The sequence below is a fragment of the Hetaerina americana genome, unplaced genomic scaffold (genome assembly GCF_022747635.1).
Source record: "Hetaerina americana unplaced genomic scaffold, ioHetAmer1.1.p SCAF_145, whole genome shotgun sequence".
Lineage (NCBI taxonomy): Eukaryota > Metazoa > Arthropoda > Insecta > Odonata > Calopterygidae > Hetaerina > Hetaerina americana.
Window position 1 is genome coordinate 562598 of NW_027286570.1, and position 8916 is coordinate 571513.

Genomic DNA, 8916 nt, shown 5'->3' on the forward strand with positions numbered 1-8916 from the left:
TGGGAATGGGAAAAAGTCGCAGGGGGCGAGATCTGGCGAATAAGGGGGATGATCAAGGATCAAGGTAATTGAATATTTTGCCATAAACTGGCGAACAATCAATGCTGAATGTGCAGGTGCATTGTCCCGGTGAAGGATCCATCCATCCTGTTTGGTTAAAACAGTGTGCACTGTTGATTTTCCTAAATTCAGTTCATCAGCCATAATTTGGGCAGTTTTTCGACGATCAGTAAGGACAAGGGATCGCACACGATCAATGCTGTCGTCAACTCAGGTGGTTGAAGGTCGTCCCAGCCTTGCATCATCCGTGGCATCTTCTCGGACATCTTTAAAACGCTTAATCCACTTGTAAACGGATGTTATCTTCGGAGCATTATCACCGTAAACAGCTCTCAACATTTCAGTAATTACTCTAGTTCATTTCTTTGTCCCCCATAGGCTTTCCTCTCTCTCTCTCTCTTCGATATATTCCTCATTTGTTACCCTTTCCATTTTATTTTCATCGCTCTCCGGAGACACCTCATGCTAATTTATTTGTCTGCACAAAAGAATTGACGTCAGTAGCCCTTCCAATATTTCAGGCGGAAAAACACGATAAATCTTCATCGGTATATATTTGGAAACATATCGATAGGTCGACCGTCGCGATTCACCGTTACAAGTCCCTTATTCGGGGGAACGGTTGAAAAATGATGGAGATAGCCAGAGAGTGACCCTTGCGAAAAGAATAAAAAAAGCCCTCTTCCTCACTGGAGGCCAACTCACCCCACGGGGGACGCGGGCTCCTCTCCCACCGTCCCCTCCCCCCTGCCCTCCACTCCTGCCCTTCCCTCCATTGCCCACGCCTCCTCCGCACCCCAAACGAAAATCACACGAACGGGATGGTGCGGGAGGGGGGGGGGAGGGTTGGGGAGGACATTCTTGAAGTGGGCAGGATTGGCAATCGAATCGAAACTATCCACACACCTGTATCGATATGTCGAAAGAGTGTACATATAATGATTTCGTATATATTAATAACAAATTTTTATTAAACTTTAGCTTGTATCGCAATCGTAAAGATTGAATAAATAAATATTTAGCATTTAAAAAAGTGGAATATATGTAGGTGTCCAAGAGGAACCTCTGTGTTGGGGTTTGACAATAGAGGAAGATGGCTACGGTGAGCAAATCTAGAACCTGAAATCTATATAGGTGTACCTAAGATAACTTTTTTTTAGAACTTATTAATGTGCGCATTAATATTTGCTCATTGCATGCCAAAAAACGTAGAAATTAACATTTTTAAGTCACGATTAGAGATTCTATATTTTTCTCTCAAGAGAGAAAAGTTTTCCCGCGTTATCTAAGGGCGTCTGTTCAGTTTTATATAATATCCCGCATACAATTGAGTCACGTTTTGCATTTAAAATTTCCAAATCACCAATTGAGGGTTGTTAAATGGAGACATACGTCCAATATCGACCTTAACGTTAGCAAAATTATGAAATCAGGAGAAGTTCATTTATTTCATTATTCACATGAATTAATGAATGCACAATCACGGGGAATAATCAAGAATGTCATACAATTTGGATTCATTCAGAGATTTTGTTCAATGCTGAAGTAATTCAAGTACATTGTAACATTAATTGAAATTAGCACAGATTCGATTTAAGGGTTATGTTATCATTATTGAACTTTACGTGAATTAAATATATCCAAAATTTGGTCTCAAGCGAACATTATAAATATAAAGGACAATATTAGTTGAATAAAACTAAATATTTTTCTTTGTCCATAAAATCCATTTAGAAACGAAGATATTTCACGTGTTTCCTCTAAAATTTGATTTGGATAAAACACTTCGTCGTATTACCATATAGTCTTAGGCATATAATTCACACCTTTGACAAACGTGAAAGCAGAAAAATAGAAAAACCCGGCAAATTTATTTTTGACTATTTCGATTTCATGGACATATAAATAGGAACATATTACCCACACTATTGATGCATGTCATAGCTTACTACGCTAATGGGGACAATATTTCGCCTTTTCAGTTTCACGCAATTAAAAAAATTTTACACTCTGTCAACAGAATGCAAATTTTGACAAATTGCCATTATATGGTCAAAATGTGCAGCATTAATGTCTTGATGGAATTAGATACCTCCGTAGATCTTTTACTTTATCTAATTTATGATGTTACATATTTGTGCATAATTAATGCAATATTTTCCCTCAAAAGAGTCAGTAAATTCTCCTGAGCTCTTCGTATTGGTATTGACTACCAATTTAGGTATCTCGGTGCCACAATTATTACTTTAAATCCAAATATAAATAAATATCTTGCACGTAAATTTTACTTCCCTGCTAAAAGCCAAGGTTGGTCGTTCTCGTTCAATATTCGTCACCCATTTAATATTTTTTTAAAATCCAATGTTAAAATTCCTCAGTAGATTTCAAAGTTAATCGTTTCATTAATAAAATGGATAAAAAACAATAATCCACCTACCACGAGGACTTGTGGTAATGGGTGTCGGAGCCACTAGTTGACCGAAGGCTTAAATACAGGTTAAATTTACAGTGTAAATTTGAGGCAGGTTACTTATCTGAAGATGTCTCTCTTACATATCTGAGGACTTATTACTGGCCCCGACTTGCATAAAATCAGGGAGATTTATTGTAAAACGGATAGATTGAAAATGCCGTTTTTTCCTTTAGAGAACAAAATAGATGTAAAAGCATTAGCGTATGGGATATTTAGAATTGGTATTGCATATACATATTTGTCGATATCCTGCATATTTCTTCCTCCATGCTATTCTTTTTTAATTGGTCTATCTTTTTCACGGTTCTACAGCATGATTTGAATACACGTATCCTGATAACAAAATATTGTTGCATGTAAGTATTTTCTTTGGTGTCATTAAAATTAATCGAGTCTTATCAATTTAATATTTTTGTCAAGATTTCTGAAGACTTAGAAATATTGAGCCAAGCCCTTAAATTACTGAATTCCGTAAATGCTTTAAAATATCATCGGCATGCGTTAGGCTGGCTCGTTGAGGTTTCGATTCAAAGCGGCAGATGACTTTCCAGCAAATCGAAAACAGTATGCATGGAATGGAATTACCGAAATAACAATGTGCGTATTCATCAGAAGAATGCATGTTTAATATTACGCATAGTTCTCAGACAAAAGTAAAACCTAAATAACTTTAAAGAGATATCCAATTGAATATCGAATTTTGAAAATCATCGATACAGACCGCAGTCGATGCACACAGCCACCCGTGGAAGGTGGGCAAGGGGCGGGGGAGAGAGGGAAGCGCAAATATTTGGGCAGGAAGGGATGTGAAGGGAGGAGGGAGGGAGGAAAGGGGGGGGAGTGGTGTGTATCATCAATGCCCGCGCAGGAGAGGGCGCGGCATGTCGTCGAGGGGCGAGCGGGGAGGAACGGGGGAGGGGGGCGATGATACTGGCCGCATCGAGCGCTGCCGCACCTTCAAAACAAACACGGCACGCCCCCCGTCCACCATCCCTCCCCCGCAACGCACACACGGCAACATCCAAACTCGGAATGTGTACACGCGCATGCGTAATCAAAGGTCGGGAGTGAAGGGGCTGACTGGCGGGGGGGAGGAGGTATATGTGCCCTCCCCCTCCGTCTGATAGAGAGAAAGAAGGACTCGACTCTGAAGGGGGAGGGAGCTCTGTACCTGCGTTCGTGCGATGTCAGGAAGGGAGTGTGGGTGGACAATCTCCGACGTCTCTCTCCATGGCAACGCACGCCCTTATGTCGTTGGTGCTCGAGTGAAGGCGAGGTTCAGGTGGCACCATGGGGTGGCGGGGGGGGGCAAGGGGGTAAGGGGGGGTGCGAATCTACGTGGTGAAGGAGACACAGGTATACCAACTTCGATGAAATTTGAAAATTGACGAGGATATTTTCCCGTCTCCCAGTTTCAGGTCGTTTTCTCCTTTGAAAATACATCCATTGCAAATTAATCAACATTGACTTCCCACCTGGCGCGAAATTCTAAAACCAATGGAGTCCGTAGCGTTGCCAAATCTTCCGTCTTGGCGTAGGTTTAATGAAAAACATTTAGTGAGTTCCGATCAAGAGTAAACATTGAAAGAAACAATGTGCCAAAATTGATATTGCATTCGGGTTTTGTGCCTGATGACTACGAGCTGAGTGACTACGGACTTGAGGGACGTGGCAGGCTAGTGGTTGAACGCCCGGTTACCGACCGAAGGGCGCGGGTTCAATCCTAAATGACACCTCTGAACATTTTTCTCTTCACCCAAGGATCGTGGTTTTTCGGGTCCTAAATTTTCATGTGGAACCGTAGGCGGCAGAGGCCCACCTTCTTATTAATATCCTTTAAAAATATGTGAATATCATAAGCCGTATTGAGTTCAGTGTCAATGGAGCTCCACTTCCTCTTCATCAAATGACTCTTCTGCTTGATAACTCTACTTTTTTATGGTGATTTCCGATGAAAACTTGTAGGTCGTTCGCCGATCGATCCTTGGGGCTCGTCCCCGGGGGAGGGGCCCGTAATGTCCGACCGTCTCATCGCTCCCGGCCTCTCATGGCGGAGCTGAAGGGTCCAGATCTCCGTCAAGGCGGTCCTTCGTCCGAGATGAAATCCGGACCGACTCGTATGCGACTCATCTTGAGAAGTCCTTTCACTTAATACCAACTCGGAAGATCTCATCCGACGTCGAATTGGAAGGGCTTATTGTGTATCATTTCTTTACTCTTGCAAAGGCAAGGGCATTTCTCCTATTCGGGGGTTCCAGCTGCTACCCACGAGTATACTTTAGTCCTCTTGTCGTCCATTGTCACTTTAATATTGACTGTTCCCACAGCAATCCTCTTTTGTTGTCAACGTTCGCACTTACATGCTATGCTGGCTTCTGATTGGAAGTTCATTCGTCTCGAAAAGAAAAATAGTGTGCTCTGAAGTCTCTTCACGTGGGTCAAGTTTCTGTATTCACTTACATCAAACAATGACTCGCACAAGGAATTGTATGAAAACCTAAGAATACTTGTGTCATACGAAAAATACGAGAAGTTGTATGGGAATGAGTTTTAGGGTTGACTCTTTATTTTTTCCTCGGTGAATTGCCGGCAACAGCCAATCAGAAGGGATCATGACGTGATTGTTGATACTAAAGAGCGATGCCGCGCGAACAGTACACAAGGTTACAATAGAGGACAATAGTGCAAGGGTATGAATGACAGCTGGAACTCCAAGCAGGAGGAATGTCCTTGTCTTTACGATTGAAAACTTAAGAACTGTTTAAAATAAGCGCTTTCCAGGCGTATGCGATTTTTCATCAAGTTGTATCGAGTGAAGGTGCACCGCAATATACGAGGGCTGTCCAGAAAGTGTTATACATATACTATAAAAAATACACTTAGATAGAACCCCGTAAGGCGCCGCAAGTGCGTGTGGTGGGGGGTGTTAGGTCACCACTCGTACTGGAATTAGACTAATTAGAAATTAGGGATGAGAATACTGGAATACAATAGAATTAATAGAGAAAATTTATTATTTTCATCTTAAAACTACATATCTCCGATATTTTATATGTACATATTTGTCAAACAGATTTAAACATTTGTTATTTATCTGAACCAGTTTTCAAATTCCTTCACCATAAAATTCTTCGGCCTGAGATTACAGCCAGCCGATGACGGCATCTTTTTATGTTCCCTGTCGAGATGAGCACAAAATATGTAGTAGCCTAACTTTTCAGTCGTGTTTCCTGGCAACCGAATCGTAGAAATCTGTGGAAAACTTTCTAAAAATTACAGATATCGTACAACTCCGGTTTTCACGAACTTTTTCATCGGTTTTCAGGCGCAGTTCATTGCTTACCACCGACGGGGGGCGGCCACTTCTGTCATCATCATCGTGGACATTTGTCCGTTCACTCTCAAACGAACGACAACAATGACGCACTCAACTCTTTGTCACTCATCACATTTGGTCCAAAACAGAGCACAAATTTCTCTATGAATGAGAGTTTGCTTTGAATTTTTGTTTTATCAGTGAAAACCTTATCCATGAACGAACTTCACATTTGGCGGGAATTACAATTACACTATTGATAGAATTGCGCTCTTAAGGCTAGTAGTATTGAATAAATGAAAAGCTCCAATAGCCATAGACAGTTAACCTTTCTAAACAAAGTACAAATGAGATTAATTGGCTAACGCCATAAGTCAAGGACGGGGTAAAAGGTACTAAGGAAAGGGATAAGAAAGGTGAATACGCATACGCGTATTTCGGCCACAAAGTAGCCCTCTTCAGCGTACTGAAGGGTAATCGTCACGACAACACAGGTCGAAGTCTGGTCCTGGTAGTCAACTTGGACTTGGTGAGGACAGTCAATTGTACTGTCAATTTTAAATCACCTTTGTAAGCAAAGGATAAGCGGCGCGTTTTCCAACCACTGCAGCTCGAGGCGTACTGACCTACTGTGCACATTAATACAGCGACCATTCGGCTCCCCCTTCCACTACTTCTCACGCTACATGAAAACGGAGGTTACTTTCAGGGCAGCCCTCGGTAGTCTAATGTGAGTCTGCTCGGATGATTTCCCGGGAGAAATATTGAACAAAAACTTGGATGAAGCGAAATCGGAAAGAAGATCAGTGCTGCGGTTTGGCGACACCCACCTCTTCAGCGGTCGTGCTTGCAATGCGTAGGAATGCGTGACGAAAAGTGTGAAGGTGCCAGTGTAGTGCTTTTCCAGTTCAAATGAGGAGGAAGGCGGAACAAAGACTTCCAGGGAGCGAAATACCCTGGATGACGGTTCAAATGAATACGAAGCCACACAGAAAAAAACAAAAATAATTAACTCTCGGCAAAACAATTAAATTCGCCAATGTTGAACCGTGTTATACTAGGGCTTTTACACCCTTTCTCGTCCCGATTCTCGTACGATATTAGTCAAATTCCATACGCGAGTCGTCGTATGTTGTGTAAACTTGGCCCGTTGTGGCCCTTACCTCACCGCCTCTTTCTCTCTCTCTCTCATTCTCCCGTCTTGACTCATGTTGTGCCACCTCTCCCACCGTCGATTTCCACCGAACACGTGCATTTGGCTCCGAGTCCCCCTCTGGCACGCCTCCCACTCCGTTCCTGCCCACGCCTCCCCATCCATTAAGACGACGGCCTGAGTGCGTTACGTTCCGCCCCACCATCCCCGCACCCCTTCTTACGCTCCTCTTCCCCGATCATTCGGCCGTCACTCAACGGCCAACTGAAAGAGAGCGATATATGCTGACAAAATCTCGAATCGATTAATTTAATTCGATTATCATCTGATAAAAGGTTCCCCGATTATCGAAAATTTTGTTTTGATGCTTGATTTGATCCGCCTTTTCTTTCATTTATTTTTTAATGAACCGCTATTTATTATTATATAGCACCCAGCGAGCCAACCATATGTTGTGTGGCGGAGTATGATGGCACACCAGACTAATTCTGACCCAAAATATCCCCCCCCCCGGCACAGTCGTCCAATGGTATTCCGATCCATTATCTTTCGTGGGAGAAGTGACATTTTAAATCTATCTGTTATACACTTAATCTCTCTAATTTCATTGACATAAGCTCTCCTACCCTAGTACGATGGGGCTAACAACACATTTTTCAACAGCATCGCTAAAGCGGCCTCCTTCCAATTTAAGTAAGAGATTTGATCTATAATTTTAACTTCGCTCAGTGAGTGATTCCCAACCTAGCTGCTCTAATAATTTTGATACGCTACTCATTTTATCATTACAGCGTTTTACAAGTGTACCTCCTCTACGCTGCACGCGATCAAAGTTGGCTGCACAGGACAACAGGAGAAAGAAATTGCCTATTTTCGGGTATAGAGCTACACCGTTTAGGCGCACAAGAAAGGAAAACAGATAATAAATTCATGTTGGAATAAAAGTCTTAGCATTATTTCGTAGGTTTGTCCTTAATAGACGAAACGACGCGTTTCACCGAGGCATATTGTAAATTGTCTATACGAATTTTTATAAATTACAAATATATACGTACAGTTCAATAAAAAGGTTCCTTCTCCGACCCAATTCTCGCCACACACTCTCGTTACCTGGGATGGTAAATAACAGAATCTTTAGTTAACTATTTATAAATTCACTCATAAAATGATTAAGTGTTTGTATGATATCGAAAGTCTTCCGACACATCGCTGCAGTTGTATCGATAATTTCGATTCGATTGCCCATCCCTGCCCCCACCCCCTCCAAACCGTCTCCTCTCTCCCTCAAAGCACCGTTGTTAATCCTTCTCCCTCCTCTTCGTTTTTTTCCAATCCTCTCACCAACGGGAAATTTAACACCCATAGTCCTGCAAACTCGTAGGACTAGACATAAGGTTGGCGAACCAAGTGTAGCATGTCCTAGAATGAGGATAGCACGTTAGGAAAGGGGCCGTGGAGCTGCATTAAGGTGACTAGGTTCCATCAAAAGGAATGGAGTGGGAAAATATTCCATTGTAAAATGTAAATTTGGCATTGGTCAGACTTCATCTTAACCATAGCATTGAAAGTTCGGTGCATTCCGCAGAAGCACTTAAATATATATCTGAATCAAACATGATGCAGAGAATAGCTGTCCGCTTGGCCAGGGTTTGTGATGAACAAAGGGAACACTTGGCGTTGCTATTGGAAGACCAAGCAGGTATAATAGGCACTGCACGACTAAAAGTTGTAGAAAATGAAAATATTACAATCGAGATCATTGCGGGTACCGAGTGGTATATAGTAGCTAATTGTGCCACATTAAATCGGCAGGCGAGACCGTAGGGAAGACATTAAGGAAAATTGACTGCCGATCATATGAAATCAGTTATCTCTCACGAAAAACGAGAGACAATAGTTTTTAGGACCCTGGAA